Source organism: Strix aluco, chromosome 8 (assembly GCF_031877795.1).
Source record: "Strix aluco isolate bStrAlu1 chromosome 8, bStrAlu1.hap1, whole genome shotgun sequence".
In the NCBI taxonomy this organism is placed as follows: domain Eukaryota; kingdom Metazoa; phylum Chordata; class Aves; order Strigiformes; family Strigidae; genus Strix; species Strix aluco.
This window is the reverse complement of record NC_133938.1, coordinates 3,578,417-3,599,190: the sequence shown is the minus strand read 5'-3', so window position 1 is coordinate 3,599,190 and position 20,774 is coordinate 3,578,417. Positions and strand designations below refer to the sequence as shown.

At 49.0% G+C, this 20,774-nt stretch overlaps 1 protein-coding gene across 5 annotated transcripts in view; it reads right to left on the bottom strand.

The window, feature by feature from the left end:
* Positions 1-20,774, bottom strand: part of KANK4 (KN motif and ankyrin repeat domains 4) — a 36,751-nt gene that overhangs the window by 14,436 nt on the left and 1,541 nt on the right. For 3 of the 5 annotated variants that reach the window (XM_074831859.1, XM_074831861.1, XM_074831862.1), the window contains exon 1: positions 10,543-11,091. The gene's annotated coding sequence lies outside the window, so the exon portion shown is untranslated. Of the gene's footprint in view, positions 1-2,021; positions 2,179-10,542; positions 11,092-15,748; positions 15,954-17,405; positions 17,538-18,740; positions 18,855-19,447; positions 19,563-20,167; positions 20,360-20,645; positions 20,717-20,774 lie in introns of those variants that run through there. The other 2 variants (XM_074831864.1, XM_074831860.1) reach the window with 2 other exon arrangements.

Genomic DNA, 20,774 nt, shown 5'->3' with positions numbered 1-20,774 from the left:
TACTTTAAAAGATCGAAACCTTTTAAAGAAACAATTAGTTCTGTCATTCAGGTAGACAAGTTTATTGTCAATTTATAGCCCTGATGGAAAGTTTGGAGGGGCTCGACCCAAGAACATCAAAACTCTCAAAAGTGCCTGCAGGGTTGGTACAACCTTGATGCTCATGCGGCTGGACGGCAACGTTGATGCCCACGCAATGCCATGTGAACTGCTGAAACACCTCGACCAGCGACCTCCTGACGTGCTCTCCAATTAACTGCACTTCTATAAAGGGAAATTTCTTCTGTCTCCTCCTGCCAATAAACAGCATGTGCCAAAACGAACACTAACTTCCTTCTCAAATTTTTTTTTTTAAATTTTCCGGATTACAGTCAATTACGGAGCACTTACAGATCCCAGCTACAGTCCAACCAGCTACACTTCATTCTTCTAGGTAATATATTTAGAAGAGGGGGAAAAGCCAGTGAATAGGATGCTTTTTAATATCTAGATAATTACATCTAATCGGTTCATTTATGAGCTGGCTGGGTCCCAACTCTGCAGCCCAAATTGATACTAAGACTTTTCTCTTTTGACCAATCTACTTCAAAATCGCCTCGTAAAAGGATGCTAAATGTACCCTACCAGCTTGCTGATGTTCTCCTGTCCCCCCCGGAGCAGCTCAGGTGCAGGGTGGATGGCTTTGAGCCAAGAACTGTGGCTCCTTGGACCCTACAGTTGCTTTCCAATGCCCATCCCTAATAAAAATAAGATTAAAAACTAAGTAATCTGCCAGAAGCAGCGTACCCATACGACCAGCATCTGGCCCACAATTTGGGGCAGGGCAGTGCTTTTAGGTGGGTCTCCATCCTGCTACTACCTGTTACACTGACCCTCTGTTGGGTTCTATATTTGATGAGTTTTCCTCTGTTGAATAAAATTGAAGAACACTTATTTTCCTCTCCAGCAGGCGACATTGCCACGTGCACAGCATCACTGATTTTTACCTTTACGACACAGAAAGGCTGTGGGGAAGATTAATCCAGATTTGAATTACGTTGCTTTTCTCAAGGCAGGAATAAATATATACAGAAATGGAAATCAAGAAGCCAAATATGTGAGAAGGCAACAGCACATAGTGAAGTGGTTTTATTCCCTGGGGCAGCCCATTTGCAGGGACAATGTACTATCTTTTTAACTAGCCCTGCTTCAAACACTGGCTCTTTACTGTCACATTTAACCCCTCTTTTACTCTGTCCCACTTGCCAGGCAATGTAAGTGCCCACCTGCTCCCCCATCCACCACAGCCAGCAGAAAGGAGAGCACCATTACACCCCAGAAGATTTAAAGAACAAATTAACTCAACCACAAAGACAAATATATACGAATTTCATCCTCCCAAAGCATCTTGCTAGCAATTTTAAATTGGAAACATTTAACCCTGTGCCTATAAATAAGAAGATAATTCATCCCTGCTGAGCAGCACGTTAGCACAGTCTCATTAGCTGTAACACAACATTTTTTTGAGCTCTGCCTGTCGTGTTCTCCTGCACTGCAGCAATGGCTTTACCACTTCATGGTGAAAGGAGAAACTATCATTAGAAAAGCATCTTGTCGTGTTACCTTCTCAAGATCCCACCTACAAGCCCATCGGGGAACAGGAGCACTTGCCTCCCTCTAAAGCATCTTTTCCCGTGCTGAGAGTCAGCAGCGAAGGGTTCGGAGCAGCAAACATGTCTTTTACAGTTGTTAAAAAGTTGGTCAGCTGAGCAGTGACCTTGCTCAGAAAGCAAATACAAGTTTAAAACAAGAAGCACAAAAGAGGGATTAATTTTCTAACAAGCAGCCCATTGCTCTCATATGACCTTTCCGAGGACAGTTCAAGCCCGCTGTATGTACTGAGTTACTTTGCACAGCATAGTTATCTATTCCATAAAACACAAAACACTAAGCGCTGCTTAGGCTGTCACCGGGCTGCCTCCCTTATCAGGACCGATTATTGAAAAGACAGTCAATTATTAACGACACGGTTCTCATTATACCTGATGCTGCAGGCTGCAGCCGGAGCTCGCCCTCCGCATGCTGCACCCTCCCAGGCTGAACGCATTAGTTATTCTGCTGAGCGCCTCTCCCAAGGAAACGCAAGCGGCTGCCGCGATTAAAAGGCGGCATCTTTAGTAGAAGCCGCAGAAGGTCTCGACGTCCGGAATTAACCCTGCCGAAGCCCCGTTCCCACGCACGGAGCACAAGCAGCCCCTCGGCCCTTTACCCTTCTCCCCGCAGCTCTGGCCCCTCACGTCACGCCCATCCACCCGTCGTCCCCAGGAGATGCTGAACAGGACGGGGTGACGGCAGGAAGGCGGCTGTGCGTAACGGCGGCACGGGCAGAGGACGCCGGACCCTCCACACCGTGCTCTGGCCGCTGCGAGGAGGGATGGGCAGCCCCCAGGCTCCTGTGAGTGCCAGCGGGACTCTCCCTAGAAAATGCTCCAGCCCTTCGCAGCGGCATTATCAATGCCAACTTCAAACTGCAGGCAGGGGACAGCTCGCAGAGCAGACGCGGGGTGATTTTGGGCAGGGTATTCGTGGCATGAGGCATGGTGATGGGCAGAGCACCCATCCCAAGCCCCTCCACTGGCATTCCTGTCAGGCATGCCAGATGGCTGCACCCCCAGGCTGACACCAGGGGAAAAAAAACCTTCAGTCTCTGCACTGAACTTGTAACAACTTCAGGCTTGCAAAGGCAGAAGGGTTCAGACACTGTCTGGCTTCCGCAGCCCCACAGCCGGGCTGTGAACCTCTTCCAGGGCTGGGAAAAAAAAAATCCGGAAAAGCAGAGACATCCCACTGGGACCCGGGGGCTCTGTTGGGGGCTTTCACCAAGGACTCGCATCACAGAGCAGTGCCAGCACCTTCCCCATCGCTTAACCAGCAGCGCAACCAAAATGCTCATGTTAGCAGGAAAAACCACATTTCATTACTCTCTGTCTGCAGAACAGAGCTGCTGGCACTCCTGCAGGCTCACTGCGCTCGAGCAACGACTAAATGTAACTTTAACAGATTAAGTTTGAAGAAAAGCGGAAAAGTTTTGCCTTTGCAGGAAGCGAAATAGCCTGGACATGGAGAGAAACAGCAGCAGTTTGTCCTTGCTAGTGCTACCCAAGGCATGGATGGGTTAACTTCTTAGCCGAGGAATGAAAAATAACCCCCTGATTTCAGCAGCCGGTTAAATGCCGCCTTTCCCACCAAATGCCGCCTTTCCCACGCAGCTCCAGCATCCCACACCACGCAGGGCTGTGACTCCATGTTGACAGCTTTCTGCTTTCACAAGCAATTACTGAGCTCAGGGTTCAAAACGAATTTAAGAGCACGTTGGCTTATTCAATGTTTACTCCAAATATTTTCTGTCACATTCTTCTGGTTTAGTTACGCTTGTGCATCTTTCCTGAGCATGTTCATAGGGGTTTGTTGCTTGTGTTCTCTATACAAAGCAGCACAACAGAAAAATATACATACTTCTATATGGCACTGATTTTAAAGTAAGCCTAAAAGAATGGTTTAGTTTTCCCACTGGGAAGACCCAGCAGGAAGACTTTATTTGGAGCATTTCCGTATTGCAATTACACACATTAGACCTACAGTTTTTCCCAGATTTAATCCCCATGGGCCTGAAGAAGGTTTTCAAGTCTGTGTCTCCTTAAATAAGCTTTTAATCAGGAGCTATGAATGAAGTCAAAACATGCAAATTAATTAATTATGGGTTGGTGCTTGCTGGATGTCTATCTGGCTTCTGATAGCTTCGCCCAACAGAGCGGGTGCAGGGTCGGACATGGGGAAGGGTTTCACCTGGGCACGGCCCCAGATTGTCCCACAAGTGTGAGGATCAAGGTCACGGCCTAAAATTGCTGCTGCTTTACGTTATACACCAGCTGTCAAGGGGGATTTTGTGTTGCAGGCTGCTCCCATGGATGACAGGAGACAGACAGCCACGAAATGGCTCGAAAGCCATCCCGTCGGTCCCTGCCCATCCCTGCCACGGCCACCACTGCCTTCTTGGATGCTCGCAGGGCTGAGGGACAAAGCTGCTGCCTTCCTTCCCCTCCCCAAGCAGAATCACTGCAGGAGGGCAGGTTTGGGCTTCAGCTGCTGCTCCCCTCCACCGCACAGACCTGCAGGGACAGAGCTTGCCCTTGGTACCCAAAGAGTTACACCCAAACCTGCTCCATCCAGGCGGTCTGCTTGATTGCACAACCACCAGCCCAGCTATTATTGCAAGTGGACATACCAAGAATAAATATAGCCTCTCAGGGAATATTTGTTGTACAGATTTTTCAATTCTGTTTTCACTGCAAAGGAAGAAAAATAACCCATTTCCAGTCTGCTGGGGACATCCACACGGGTGGGATCTCCGTGGTGCAGCGGTGGGCTGTGATCGGCTGCCGGCTGGCACAGGCACGGGAAGGAGTTTCCTTCCAGGAGGAAAAAAAGACGTTTGTAAACTTTGTGGGATTAAATAAATAAATAAGTAAATAAAAGCACTTTAAAGTCCCAGTTTGCATTGCAATAAGTTGTTATGAGGTTCTCCAAGTGAGAGCAAACAGGGTTTCTGCTGCAAGAGATTTGCATCCCGGGAGCCTTCCTGGGTGCATTTGGCATCGTGTAACCATCGCTGCCAGCGGCCCCACGCCCCACCGCATCCCTCGGACCTGGTGTGGGCACATGCTGGGCTGGTCCGTGCTGCCTGTCAGGGGGCAGAAAACAGCTGAGCAGACCCCAAAATTAAAGTGGGGAGACCAGATGATGCCTGAGCTCCAGGGAGCCCATGGCTATAAACCCATCAGCATCCAGAAAGGCAAGCTGGATCCATCCCAGCCCGGCGTGCACCCTGCGGCCACACATGGCTCGGCACTGTGCTTGCTGGGCTGGCTTCCCTCTGCGCTGGGGTCACAGCCCAGCAGGACCAGATTTGGGGATGCAAAACCAGTCATCGTATGGGGAGAGTGAAGATGGTAGAGGCGGCGGGTAAAAAGGTATGACAAGAAAAGGGATAAAAATCTTTAACTGCTCTGAAAACGAAACACCGCATAGTCCAGATGCCTGCTTAAAATTCACCCTCCGTCTCGGGGCCAGCGGATGGCTTTGGCATGTGGCTTATGACCATGAGTACCCTGAGCGCCAGCCCCAGCACTGTATCACACCCAAAGCTGAAGCTCCCTTGGCTGCTGCCTGTCTGGGGCTTCTCGAGAGGACAGTTGGGAGCTGGAAGCAGTTTGTGAGTGCTTGAGATGGACGAGGTCCCTCTGCAACCCATCAGCTTGTGGCTGCACGGATGGAGAGGGTCAGGCTGGCCTCCCACCCTCTGCCAGCCATCACTCTCTCTGCACAATTACATACACAAAGCAATGGAAGGGGCTGCATGGGGCTGGAGACGGGGGCTGCTCGCATGGAAAACATCCTGGAGGTGTGCGGAGCCTCACTGGTGTTTGAAAGAGTGGCAGGCTCATGAAAAATCTGAATAATTAACCCAGCACCACTTAATAAAGAAGACAATCGCTTTCAGCGTGTGTGCAACCCTCGGCAGCCGGCGATACTTAAACAGCCATTTCAGGCATCTTTTCAAATGGCAGTAATAAAGTTGTACAGATACTGATTTTATTAAAGCTGCTTATTGCTGTTTAATAAATGCCGTGAGCTTCCTGCCAGCATTTCCATTAGAGACGGGTCAGGACGAGACCTGGACATATCAGATATCCAAACTCTTGCCCTCTTTTATAGCTCACCAGGAGGGGAAAACGATCACATTCATCCCCTCCTCTGATAACCTCTTTTCCAACTGACCTTCAGCTCATTCCAGCCACGGTCTTATAAAAGCTTTGGTCGATTCTCATTATTTTATCCTGTGCCTTGAAAACTGCGGCGTTTTCCCTAAAGTCTCCTTTCCCTGAGCCAGGCGATCAGAAAAACCACTCAAAGCCATGAATCTAAGGCACTCCACAGTCAGAAGGCAGACAAAAATCTGAAATGTCTCGTTTCTAATGTTTACTCTTTTTGCCTCAATCCCACAGGTTTCGGGGGGGAAACCAATGAAGCCCTCTTTTGGCTTCTGGTCTCTTCCAAGCTGCTGTTTTCCATCTCCTTGACCCTGGGACAGGTCAAGCTTTGCTGCCATGTTACTGAATAATTTCCATGTGGTCAAAGAAGCTGGTGGCAACTTTATGACCACAGGGTTGTCCTTGGTTTGGCCAGGGCTTGGTGCATCCTTGGGGCTCCTGCGCTCATCCCACTCGAGATCCTGACCTTTGGCCCAAGCTGGCCTGGAAATGTCTCCGTTTCCTACGGAAAACCAGGATCCTTTGGGTGTTTTCAGAAGGTGGTTGTGGAGGATGAACCATCAAACCAAGGTGGTCCTGCTTGTTGGGAAAGGCTCATCCACCTGGATCTTGCTCGGCTGCTTGATGAGACATGACATGGATGGGGCAGCGCTGGGAAGAAATGTGTTGTGCCGTGTCCAATCCCCTTGGTGCTTACTGAGAGATGAAACACCGGAGTTTGTGGAACTGGAAAAACTCACCCTGACACACAAACAGGGCTTCCTAAACCCACCAGCCTGAGAAATCACCAAAAGTGCATTTATGGTTGTGAAGGCCAACTGGTGATCCGGTGTCTGTCCTGTCTGACCCTGGTAAGGATCCCATCATCAACACAGGTCCTCTTCTGCTGGAAGTGGGACTCTGAAGTGCTTTTAGGAAAGCCCTATTCTCTGCATGCCTATTTTTCTCCTATTCCCTGGGCAACCGCTGCAGTTCCCCATGGAAAGACGGGGCCATTTTATACAGAATTCTGGCCTGAGCCAACAAGACTCAGATTTATCACACTCACGACAGGTTTAAAAACCTCTTCAAACAGGAATATTTATTTTTCAGGCCACCTGAAACCACTCTCCACATTTATCAGGACCGCAGAGGGGACAGACGTGCCACCTTCCTCCTCTGTTGGTGATTTCCACATGGATATCAAGACCTGGGAGCCTTGCAGCCATGTTTCCCACCCTCTCACCCAGGTTATGGGGAAGGTTCAGGAAACAGGGACTTTCCTCCATTTTTTTGACCAAGTTCAGGCTGCACATTGCTGGTGTATTTTCACCTTTCTCACTTGCACTGACACTCACTTTCAGCCCTGACGGACAGAGCAACTGGCTGCAATGATGAATTTAAGGTAATCACATTTGGAAGATGGGAGCCTCTGCGCGTGGGTGGGTTTTTCACTGTATTTCATGTTTCTGACTCCACCAAATTCTCCATTTTGGCAGTATATTATCGTAATAATGACAATAACTTCTTTTTCATGTGCTGTTTAAACCCTGGGATGGGCAGGAGTTGAGGCTTCCTGAGGCACAACGCCAAAAACATGAATTCCACCGAGGTCTAAAATAAACAGGGCTGAAGAAGAACCTCTCTGCAGCCAGTTCCTCCCCACCGCTCTCCTGAGCACCGGCAGCATGTGAATGTACACAGTCGAGGATTTCTGACCTGAGCTACCAGCTCCTTCACACCCCTGAGCCAGAGTCAGGGCTTCATTGACCAAAATCTGCATCTCGCTGCTCTTCAGCAAGGCAGCGTCACATAACCTCTGTCATGTGGGGCACCAAATGGAAAATACAGTAACTTTCTGTATTTATAAGGGCATACAAGTGATAGGACAAGGGGTAATGGCTTTAAACTGAAAGAGAGCAGATTTAGATTAGGTCTAAGGAAGAAATTCTTCCCTGTGAGGGTGGTGAGGCCCCAGCACAGGTTGCCCAGAGACACTGTGGCTGCCCCCTCCCTGGAAGGGTTCAAGGCCAGGTTGGATGGTGCTTTGGGCAACCTGGGCTAGTGGAAGGTGTCCCTGCCTGGGGCAGGGGGGTGGAATTAAAGGATCTTTAAGGTCCCTTCCAACCCAACCATTCTATGATTCTATGATTCTTTTTTTCTTTAACAAACGGGGCCACGTTCATCCCTGGTGCTGCTCCCAAAGCTTCCATGAAAAGACCCAAGATTTGATGTGTAACACTGACAAAAATGCTACTTTCAAAATATTTGGTGGCTGTAAAACCACAGGGGGAGGGACCCGAATTGGCAACAAGCTTGTGAATGAGCTTGTATTCATCTAACGCCGGCCATCTCTCAGAATCTCAAAACTGCTCCAGATGTGAAGGTTGTTTTGAGACCAAACCTCTCCCTCCTGAAATGTGCCTGTGCCGAAGGACACAGAGGCTGTTTGACGGGAAGCAACGTCTCACTTCTGCTCGGCAGCACATAAATGTGGGGAGAGTTATTTTGGTTAGCTGAGGACGAAGGGAGGCTTTGTGACACCGAATTGGATGGCTCCTGCAAGAAAGGGACAGCCCCAGCACTGCACAAGGGGGATGATTCCGCACTTGGGAGACAAAACCTTCTCTGTAACCAGACCTTCCAGAAAGGAGCCGAACATCACCCTGGTTTTCCTATTCACAAGTGGTTTGGAAACTGCACTGGAAGACTGACTGAGCCCACAGCAGCAACAGGCTCCCCCCTCATCTTATCTTCCAGTTTCAGGATTATTTTAATGAATCCATTAACTGATCCCTCCTCAACCACAGATTCCCCAGCCAGGTTGCTGTTCACCAGGCTGGCTGCCATTTCAGCAGATACATTTATTTTTGAAATATTACAGTCAAAGCGACAAATAAACAATCATAAACCTGAGGTTATAGGCTCCCTCCTCTCATTTACCGTTTCGGGAATCATTTAAGAGATCAGCTTTTTCCATTTAGTCCATCCTAAATCAAACACAAAACACCGGGAAGACTACAAAATGGGTACAAAGGCAAATGCTGCTGTTTTTTACAGTGCTCCCCTTCTCTCTGCCCATCACTGCTGTCACTAGCCTTACCCTGCATGTGCAATGTTTTTGGGTGCTCACCACCTTCATTTGGGCGACGCAGCTGAAATATTTAATTTCTGGTTTAGCCTCTGGACAAAGGAAACCCTTCCTGGCAGTGTCACATCCCATAGCTGTGAGGAAAATGAGATAACCCTGCACAGTACAGTCCTGCTTCCATCTCTGGCTGGTGAACGTCGTACCCAGAGCATCCAGAGTGGAATTCCTCTGTCCTGAACTTACTTGGATTTGCAGTTGAGATTATTCAACCCACTTTCTGCCATCACCATCTTCTCAGGGACCACCCAGCCTCTTCTCCACAGATCTCAGACAATGGTCTACCCCAGTGCAGCAGCTCCCTGTTCACACTCACTCCGATTTCTCCCGGAGCAGAGTCAGAGCCCAGCACGTCTTTGCTTTAGGCCTGCAAGAAATCACAAGCCGAATGCTGGGAGCTGACGAAAGTGCTTGCACGGGGCACGCCTGGTCCCGGCAGAGTTGGGCTGCTCAGAAATGCCCTGGCAGCGGCCGCTGCCGAGGAAAGGCGATGCTGCCTGCGAGGGAGAGGCACTGCCCTTCCCTCCGCTCGCTGCCAAACGTGCCGCTGGAGCGGCCCCTCTCTTGGCCCCCCTAAAGATGCAGAAATCTGGAGCTCAGCCTGGCCGGACCAGACCTGCAGCCGAGCCCTGAGAGACACGCGGCTCAGGGAACCGGGGCACAAACCTCACTAGAGACAGAAATGAGTTACGGCGCCAAGAGTTTCTGTGTCGGGATGGCTGGAAAGCCGGCGAGGAAGTGGGGAGAGGCTGGAGGCAGGCGCCGGCGACCATGCAGAGCCGTGGAGGCTGGGCTGGGGCTTGCCTGAGCCACATTTTCCCAGCTGGGGAGGGTTTTGAGGCTCAACGCAACTCCGGCTGCTCTGGGATCGTGGTGACTTCCGCTGCGTTGCCTGGGGCCGGGGGGCCCTGCCCAGCCCTCACACCGTCACATCTGGGGGTACCCCCCAGGGCTCGGAGCCTTCCTGCCCTCTCCCCGCTGCCCAGCCACGCTCTGTGCCTCCGTCCCGCACCCAGGGGTGCCCTGGAAGCACTTCTGTCCTGGGTGATGCAGGGCTATTGCTGCTCCCAGGCAGCTACTTGAGGGGCCAGGCGCCCTGAGCACCACCGGAGCACCCCCCGAGCATTCTTCAGCCAGGGGACTGAGGGGACACATCCCAGGTGTCCCCTCAGCACCCCCGGAGCACACTCTGGAGCATCCCTCAGCACTCCCTGAGCATCCTCCAGCGCACCCCTGGGGCCCCCTTTGAGGCACCCCCAGAGCATCCTCCAGCGCACCCCTGGGGCCCCCTTTGAGGCACCCCAGAGCATCCTCCAGCGCACTCCTGAAGCACCCCCGACCATCCACCACCGCACCCAAGTACCCTCCCGGCACCCCCCAGGCACCCCTGCCGCACCCCGCGACCACGTCCCTGAGCGCCCTCCGGAGCAATGCCCGGGGTGGGGGGGAAGGCGGTGTCGCGCCCCCCCCCCCCCTTACACCCCCCCCCAGCTCCCGGGATCCGCTGCCCCTGCCGCGGGCCGGACCCCTCCCGGGTGTTCCCCCCTCCCTCCCCTCCCCTCCCCTCCCCTCCCCTCCCCTCCCCGTTACCCCCCCGGCCGTTACCTGGGGCCGGCGGAGCGCGGCGCGGCGGTACCGGCGGCCCCGCTGCCTCCGCCCGGGGACGCGGCGCGGCGGGGCGGGGCGGGGCGGGGGCCCGAGGCAGCGGGGATGGGCTGCGGGAGGGTCAGCGGGAGCCAGAAGGAGCGGCTGCCGTGGGAGGCCAGAAATCCTTTTTTTTTTTCTTTTTTTTTGGTGTGTGTGTTGTTTTTCTTTTCTTCTGACTGCGGCATTGTGCTGGATCCTTCTCTTTAATGCTTTATTTATACTCTTCTAGCTCATCCTGTTTGCACAGATGCGGATCAAGAGCAGCGGGAAGGGGAAAATCTGCGGGGACGGGCCGTGGCTGCAGAACTTGTCCTGTATTTGCTTCAGCTGTTCTCCAGCTCAGCCGTTCAACGCGGTCCCGTTTACATCGGTCCCTCATACCTCAATGTGAAAACGTAAAGAAAATGCAGTCGGAATTTTGGGGTTTGAGCCTCCCTGTGTGCCTTACCCCGCGTGATTTACATGCTCGTCATCTACCGACTTGCAGCAAGTCGCTGTAATGGCTTTTTTTTTTTTTTTTCCTAGACTCCGGGGCCAAGCAGAAATCAGTAGTTTAGTGACCTGCAATAATACCTTCAACTTTTAGGTGAAGCTTTTGATTTCGGTTGCCTTGAGCCATGGAGGCAAAGCCCTGCCCTGCTCCCAGCTGCTCTGGAGCGTGGGAGAGCGGCGGCTCCAGTCGTGCTGGGGGCAGCTGCCTGGGCTCCATCTGGGCTATGAACTCAGCATCCTCCGGGGACGAATAAGGCCCGCTGTGATTCCCCCTTCCTTCGAGAGGAGCACAAATGCCTTTCAAATCTGGGTGGGAAATGCTGTAAATCAAGAGCAGTGTTTTCAGGCTCCCATGGTCCCGCCAACACTGAAATTTCCACCTCTTGGGTTTTCATCTCCAGGCTGAAAAACACCTCTGAGCAGAGTGGTTGCCAAAGCCCCTGGCTTGGGTGGGTCTGTGGGTGGACGGGGCGAGGGGGCTCTGACCATGGGAGTATGGGGGTCTGAAGCAGGTGCCCTGAGGCGGGGGCTCAGCCCCGGGGGATCCCCCATCATCGGAGGGTATCTGAGGGTTGGGCTCTGGCCACTGCCCAGCGAGAGCGAAGCCCTCCCCACAGTGCCCAAGCTCCTGGTAAAACATGGAGGGATAAAATCTCCCATTACCCAGCTCAGGAGTGACTGGGGCTCTGGCGCCCAGCTCGGTCTGCTCCACGGGAGGGGCTTGGGTGCTGAGCGAGAGGAAGACATTTCCTGATGATTTTAACAACGGATCAAAGAATCGAGGGAAAAGTGTGTCTTCACGCCACAAGGACAACCCCTGCCCCTGCTGCTCAGGTCATCTTGGCAGGGCCCAAAAGACAGGGACCATGATATCAGAAAGATTTTTTTTTCTGGCATCGCTGGCTAGTGGAGGCAGGAGATGAATCCTACATTATTTTCTTTTCCTGTTCCCAAACAACAAACCTACTTTGATGTGCAATTGTGGCCTTCGAGGCACAGCACTTCTGCTGCTCCTGGGATGGTGCAGTTAAACTATCACTCGCTCCTTAGGCTCATCCTCAAAGCCATGATGATCCCTGAGTCTTAAAGACAACGAGGTGGCTTTTGCAACAGAAACTTCGGGCACCTACAGGAAGCTCTTGTGGTCACAGACATTCAGCTGAACTTGTGTTTTGTTCTGTTTTCCCTGGGCTTAGATTAAAGAGCTGAGAAGTGTGCGTGGGGGGGGGGTAAGAAGTGGTGACAGTTCACAGCACACACTTCTGCAAGTGTGCCCCAGAAAAGCAAGCAACAGCTACCAAAAACCCCGCTTTTGAGCGAACGGAATCAAAATCAGTTCCCCTTTTCAGCCACTGAGGTTTTACTTGCTCGATAACTTGAAGACAAAGAATCTCTCTTCTATGCCATGTTAGGTGCTCAGAAGTGTAACATGTATATGCATAAAACTTCTGTGATTCCCTATTTAATCCAAGAGCATAACAGTGCTTTCAAACAATCAGGATAAACGAGGAGTACTTTGCTGTGTGTAGAAATGAATCATGATAAATTGTTTAAAAACGGATTAGGTGACTTAGGAGACCTCCAAGGTGGCTATCGCACACGACGACTGAAGAAGCCCAAGATGGCTGTGGCTCCCCTTCTCCCACCATGTCCTTCAGCTCCACGCTCAGGGAGTGTCAGAGGCTGTATTCTCCGCTATGTATTTCGGTCTTGCAAAGTTCAGCTATTCTTAGGCGAGGTTGTGAGTCATTAAGCGTTTTCAGAATGTTTATTTGTCAAGCCACAGGCACTTAAATTTACTTCTGAAGCCAGACAGCCTGCTCAGAGGATTTCTTCCTGCCACAGAAATTACTAGGTGAAATTCCACGGCAAGAGGTCAGCCCTGCCGCCCAAAATGCCGCGAGTCGGATCCCACCCAAGGGCTGCCACCAGTTCAAGTTTAAAGCAGTCTAATTTTCAAAGGTGGATATAAGAGGGGAAAAGAAAAATGTGGTTCCCCACAGTCTTTTACCACCTGATTTAACTTTCCTGTGTGTTTCTTAAGACAGGGACCAGACCTTCCTAGTTGGCTGTAACCCCTCGGAGGGTGGATGGTGGTTTGGATGCTGAAAGTACTCCCTGGGGAAGCAGGTTTCCCTCGGGTGGGGGGATGAATTCCTCCCGGAGACACCTCCCTCGCCTGTAGTGAGGTTTCTCCCTGAGCTTCCCCACACAGACAGACAGGAGTGGAGTGAGGCTCCTGCCCTGTGCTGGGAGCAAGACAAAGTCGACATCATGTTCAGAGCCTGTAGTGATGGGGCCGGGGGCTGATGCGATCGAGTCCTTTTGGAAACGCAGTACAAAATCGCTATTGTTCTATACGATGTTACGCTTGTGCCAACATCCATTTTGGTAGACTCTTTGCAAACTGCTCCCCCTTTGCTGTGCTCACAGGAGCTGCCTTGTACGGTCTACGAATGCTAAAATCCTGCCCCATCCACCCACACGAGGCTGGCATGGCTATGGCCTTCCACACGTGCTTTTGGGTCGGTAGCATGAATGGGGCAAAACGCTTCATCAACCTAATGAAGTAGCTCAATTTGGGAAGACTTTATGGCCCGTGCCATGATTATCACAATACTTTAAAACACCTGAGAGGTTTCCCTAACCCTTTCACACGCCAAACCAAGCGTTTGCGCTTCCCTGTGCACCCCAGCCAGCTGGATGCAGGCAGGAAAAAATGTGGGGGGCAGATGTGACTTCTGTGTCAGGGAGGAGAAGATAGGGCCTCCAGGAACCAACCTCGTGGTCATTCAAAAGCTGCCAGCCCCGTCCTGTCCTGGGCTGTGCACATCCAGTGACCCCAAATAGGTATGGAAAGTGCTTCATTTTCTTATGACACGTGGATGACTCCTGCAATGTTCCCATCAAACCATGTGAGCTTGCCTCAAATCAATTTGCTACAGTTGTGTTGCCTAAAAGAAATTGCTATGTCTTTGCAAGCATAAACAAGAAATGATAGTGCTTACAGGGCAGTCAGCACTGCTGTGGCCATAGCTGGAATCCAGCCAGCCATTTATAGACCCCAAATCTACCTAAAGAAAAGGAAATTCTTATTGCAGTTAACCATATATCTCGTAAAGTACAATTATCATTTTTCCATAAATCTACTTTCACTGCTGTATTTTCTGTTCCTGTTTTCTCTCAGTCATCACAGTCTCTGACTACTGCTTATCTATTAGGGTGGGATTGCGTTTCATATGTTTTTGCACTAAAAAGAGGATAGAAGAAATAATACACCATGCAGAACATGGATTTAGCTAGCTCTTTTCTTGCCACGCTTACTGAAAGCATCCCAAAGTCACAATAAAGACATGAGCGCCTTCATCCAGCACCTTGCCTCAGTGTCTAGGGCGCTGGCTTTTACCACATGCCAGGAACATGGACTATTTTGATTTTAGAGGAAAGCAATAAAGGACTGAAGGGTGATGAGCTGCAGCTCTGACTTCTGGGTGAAGAAGGTGGTGGGTGCCATGGTGCAGGCCAGACCCTGCACATCCTCACCCAGTCGGGCAGCAGCACAGGCTGGTGTGCCTGTGTCGGTGACAGCAGCTGAGTGTGACAGCTACCCAGGGAGCAGGCGTGTGTGTGTGTGTTCATGACCCTGGGCTTACTGTCATGAAGCTTTTTGTAGGAGCAAGAACACAAAACAGAGAGATACTCAGCTGTTCTCTGCCTTAGCTTTGGTTTTCTGGATTTTTAGTCATACAGAATCTGTCACTCTGGTCCAAGCGATGGTCTGACTAATTCACACTGACCCACCACGCCGGGAGTTTCTGTGCTGTAATAGTGGTTTAGTGCTCAGAGATTATTTATCTGTAATACTCCCAATAAGCTGCACCTAGAGAAGAGTATTTCCCCAGACTCCTGCAGTTCCATCCTCTAGGATGAAGGGTGAAACGTGATCCCTTGGCTTCGCAAGGCTCCCATGGACAAAAATGTTACTTTAAAAACATTTAATGTGTCTCCTTGGAGCTGTGAACTCAGCAGACTGACTGCAGCCTGCACATTTTGACACCACCCTCCTGTGACCCACTTACAGCCCCTTCTTGGACTAGGGGATGGGGCAGAAGGAGGCACTGATCTCTTCCTACACTCCTTAACACCATAAACGCTTTAATAAAGTTTTGCTTTTACTGGAGTGATTCATTCACTTATGATGTCTTTGACAGTAACAAAGAGTTTAATTTTAATATATATTAAGTCTCTGGGATGGGCAAGGAACCTGACAAGCATCACTGGATCCCACTCTTCAACTGAGAGTTTCCAGCAGGGAGTTCAGCAGTTTGGGAGGGAATGGCTCTGTGATGGGGACAAGACCCGGCACAGCGCTGCTACGGGGCCCGCACAGACCCATCCACACCAAAGGCTTTGCCTAGAAGGTGATGAGACACTTGACCACAGCCTCTTCTTTGGGTGCTCTGGCTCCTGCTGACTCCAGCAGCAGCTGGGGGAGGCAAGTCTGTCCTGCCCTGCAGGGACACAAAAGGCTCTGCAGTTTCCTTCTTGATGTGGCTATACTGGGGTCACAGAGGCCTTGCTACGTAATTCCTAAAAAACCCGGCAGAAATGGCTCTGCTATGAAGAACCGACTGTTTGTAGTTTGATTTTTTTAAAAAAAACAAGCCCTCACCTGAATCTTGAATCTTTATAACGGTGATCTCATGTCTCTAGCTGTGGACGTATGCCTCCAGGTTTGAGAGGAATGATAAAATCTGTTCTAGGTATGTCTGTCAATGGAGATGCTACCAGCAGATGGTGCAAGAATGCACACGTTGTGTTTCCTGCCGTCTCCGCTTCCAGGAGTGAGTTACAGCTCTGTGAGATGTTATTCCGACCTAAGAACAGAGATGGGGAGAGATTTTTATATTTATTTTGATTATGGCTTGCAATATAGCACCTGGCTTCTCATTTGAATTCCAGCCCATAATGGAAAACTGCACTGCCTCTCCTACCAGCAAAGCTGTGGATCCGTATGTTGTATTAAACAGAGCAGCAGGCTGTGAGTTGTGAAAAAAAATACACACAGACAGGCAAAAGGTGGGGAAAACACCCCTAATGATGCATGGGACCACTTATAGAACATCACTTTTTTCTGCAGTACAGAACTCAGCTTTCAAAGAGATTTGAGGATAAATGTTCTGTTTCAGACCCAGCTGCAGAGCCATCTTGCCTTTGGCAGATTTTCAGTGTACAGAACCACACGTTTAGATTGTTATGAACTAATCTGCTTTATCTTTACATTATGGGTGTAATTATTGTTATTTTCTTAGGTATAATAGATACATGTGTAGCTCTAGGAAGTTCATAGATCACATCCAACTGTGTCTTCTCCTAAGTTAAGAGAGAGATAAATGAGGGCTAAGGCTGCATACTGCCTGTGGTATCAGGAGCTATACATCTCAATCTCAAAACCAATAAACTCTCCCGCACAGAGAACATCATGGTTTGTGCATTGACAAGCTCACGGCTGGGGGCTCAGGCCTCCAAGCTGTTGTTTGCCTTTTGGAAGCTGAAATAAAAGGGAGCTCATTGCAGGCTTTACCATGAAGTTTATAGAATTGCAGTAATTTCTAATTTATTTCCTGCTTTTCCTAAAGTCTGCACCTTTAAGGATGCCTAATCTAAAGTTTTTTTAGACAAAAACCAGCCACACGGGCCTAGCTTTTGGGATAGGTTTTACATGGCAGAGACTGGAGCTGGAGGAAGTCCCTGACTCCCTCCCAGGTGCCCTTCTCCTCTGGGTTGTTCCATGAAATTGCTCTGCGATCCACATTAGCAAGAAGATCCCACCCCTGATATGAGACAGTGACTCTGCTGCTGCCTCACTCCCTTGGTCTGACGTTAAATCACACAAATTCATCCCATTTTGTTGCTAGAAACCAGGCCAAGCCCTGGAGAGGTACCACTCTCAAAGGGACTGTAGTTCTACAGTGGCCAAATTGTTCCCTCGTCCACCGACACAACAGTATTGATGTTAAAAATGGGTTATGAAATGATCTGAGGTCCTCTGAAAGCAGATGTAGCTCGTCAAGCAGGAATAGTTCAGGGTTTGTGACGGTCCCAGGCTGTTTGCTGTGGGAAAAGTCAGATTTTCTTTCCAGTGTAGTAAAGTGAGTCAGACAATTTGTTCCTGTGTTTCTGGTTGTGAAAGGGGGCAGAGCTTGCACGAACTGTGGCTCACCAAACAATAAGAGCCCTAAATATTCATTTCCATTCCTTCTACCTGAAGCCAGTCCTGTCTTGACATTTTATAGTCAGCATTTTTATTTTTGTCAATGGTTTCTTACCTTTCCTACCGTAGGACGTTTGACCGAGTATCATATTCCTCAGGCACGAACTAAGTTTTGCTAATGTGAACAGCGGAGAGCCCAGCGTAGGCTGCAGCCCCTCCTGCGCGGAGGTCCCTGGCTGATCCGAGCCTGCTGAAAGAGCACATTGTCTGTGTACGGTTTGCACAATGTTCACGAAATTCCCAGAATAATTCTGACAATATGGGCACCCTGACAGATTTATAGGCCTATCGCTTGATATGGCTGCAGGGTTTAGAAGCTGCTATAATTTATGTGATTCAGCAACAGCTAGAGGTTGTGGAGGTTTTTTCCTGCAGGGGTTAGTGCTCTGTACTGGAGACTTCCTTCAAGAGTCCAGAAATCCCATCTCTGGGGAATCTGCTCTTTCCAGGCATTTCATATGGTTATTTTTGGCTATGTCTGTGGAGATTTCTGGTTTCCCAGTGCAGCTATTTTTATAACATATGGCTGTGAAGTCTATAGTATTAGACATAATTTAATCTTGCATGTTTGAGTGTCTCAGGACCGTACGTATGCAATTACTGCCTCTTGCACCTGCTCCCTCTTTGGCCTGTATTTGAAACACTCCTTTACTGTAAGAAACAGAAGCTTCGGAGGCTTCTAGACAACAGTTCCTTTATTAAGCGTGCTAAGCCACCATAAATATTTAATTAGGTGTTGCTCTATTTTTAGAGAGATACAGAAAAAAAAAAATAAAATCCCCATTTCCTTACATTTAACCAGAACGTTTTCCTGCTGGAAAAATTTCCCTGCATTAACTAGTGACAGGGAGCCATATTTTAAAGAGGGTACATAAAAATTTGAGAGGGTGAAAGGCTGGTAAAGAGGAGATTTCACTCAGCTGAGGGTTCTCTCCTGTAGTCCACTAGGTGGGAAGGGAGGCTGTCGGATGAAGCTCCGCAGGTGCCTTTCGGGCAGCATGGCACCATGTCAGGCTGGTGGGTGCAGCCACTTCCCAGTGAGGGAGCTCCTGCTTCTCCTGTATTTGCTGTCTAAAAATGGCTTCACTGGTATTTTTTAATGCTCAGTCACGAATCAGCTAACCAAGCTGTCCTGGGTATGCCAAGTGGTGACATTGTACCTTCAGATACAGGGATTACCTGGACTGTAATTGCAGTTGATGTAGGCATGTATATCTACGTAAGAAAGCAAAGGCAGAGGTGTGATTGTACTGCCAAATTTAAAAAAAAACAATCAGTTGATGGAAATACAGCTAAGATTTCACCCCACCCATTTAACAAAACAGGTCTCCTAGGAGGGTTTGTTAAAATCAGCTAATTATAAGGCCTCATATCATGCTCCAAACATTACCTTGTGTCATTTGGCTTGAAATCGCCTCCAGAAATGCACAGTAAATACCAAGAATGAGTCCTGACTTCTCCTGTAGTTCTTACACTTCAAAGGCAGTTCCAGTCTTGCTGCCACCTGTATTAGAAGGTTGGTCTGATTACCTGGTGTGGGCAGTCCATCTCTGCCGTGTCCTCGAATTCTTGTCCTGTGGCTTCCCACCCAACCAACCTCATCTCCTTGACATCACCTCTCTTCATCTTGCTGATTTCTACTCAAGAACCATCTGAAAATTCCCCTGTCCTTTTCAGTGGTTAAAAAAAAATAGGACAAGATTAAAGGACCAAATTCTAAAATGCTGTAACTGCACTGACCTCAAAACCACCGTTTGATGGCACAGAATTAAGTACACTAAAATCAACGGCAACGAATGCTTTAATGAATAAAAAATTTAGTTTAAAAAAAATCATGCTTTATATATTGCAAACAGTTTTTCATTCAGGTGACAGAGGGGAACCCTAAAGATCACTCAGCCAGAATGTCTCATAATTATATTGACTTTGTCTTTAGAAGCCAGAGGGAACTAACTTACAAGTAAAGATGAAAAATGAAGTATGTATGGTTTGGTCAAAATAACAATGATGGGGAATTCGGAAGCAATTTGTGAGGATGTTAAGGGAGAGAAATTACTTAGAGCAGGATAGGGGTTATACCTAATCAGATGAAATTACCAGCAGAAAAAGTAAAACACATTCCGGAAGAAGACCTATGGGGCTGCACAACAGACTCATCACAGGATGACACAGAAGCCTCTCTGAATGGGAACATGTGGAAACAGACCCCACGCTGTGGAAGAAAGGGCAGGTAAAGTTTGTTCCAAACGGGTGCTGACTAAGTGCTCTGAGAGGTACTTTACCATCTTGTACTTCATGTATTAGTTGTGTGGCAGATGCATTTGTTGATTAAAATAAACATTATACCTGTTAAAACTGAGTTGACTACTTCATCAGCCAAATAAAATGTAATACACAGAACAAAGCCCTGTAACTCCCATGTGAGAAGCTGTGTACACCTCCAGTCTCGGCAAAAATACTCTTAACATCTCCCTTCCCTCTTTCACCCAGCTACTGCACCTGAAAGTTAAACCACCAGCCTGTAAATGTCCACAAGCCTAACTTTAAACCCAAAGCTAGGCCTTCCTAAGTCACTCATGGTGTTCCTAGGCACAAGTAAACATGAAGCACTTGTACACATGGAATTAGATTCTCAGATTGTAAAATCCCTGGACATAAATAGTCTTTTATCACATTTGCTAAAGCAGATTGCAAACCACGCACTTGACAGGGTAGACTTTCACTGAAATGCAATACCAAGAAGTAATAAATGGCCTTAGTCATGCCATTTGACTTGAGATCTGTCAGGACACGCTGCCATATCGAACGCAAACCTACCTGGAGCAACTGGACTCCTGCCCTTGGAGTTTATTCCAGTCTGTTATTGATTCAAGGTCCAAACACTAAGAGATTTCATCCTGTCTCATTACACCACTCTGTTGCCACCACGGTCCTGATTGCCCAGCACCTTCCAGCTCTCGGGGAAGCGACTCCTCAGCTGGCCACTCAAACTGGCAGCGTAAAGCAGATCTAACGACACATTAAACAACCAGTTACATGACTTCTGAGCACCACCCACCTGGATAAGACTTCCTTACACATGCTTGTTGTCTCATACAAAAGAACCTCTGTTGTCCTGAGTGTCTATTAACTGCAGTGGACTTAAGGCAACATTGGCTAAGTGAAGCTAAATGTCATGCTGCAGAACTTGGGTCAGGAAATGCAGCAGCTTTCAATGGGAGCTCAGTATCTAGCCAGCTTTGGGGCTCTGTAAATCCCACTAGCCAAGTAAATAAATCTTTAGGTCAGTATATACCTTGAGAATCCGAACCTTGGCTCCTTGGGTGATGGGCCTGCATGTGTACAGGCATACGAGGGTACTCTACCCTGTAAGAGAAAGCAAAATGTGTGTGGTAAGCATGTATATGATAGATAATTTCTGCCA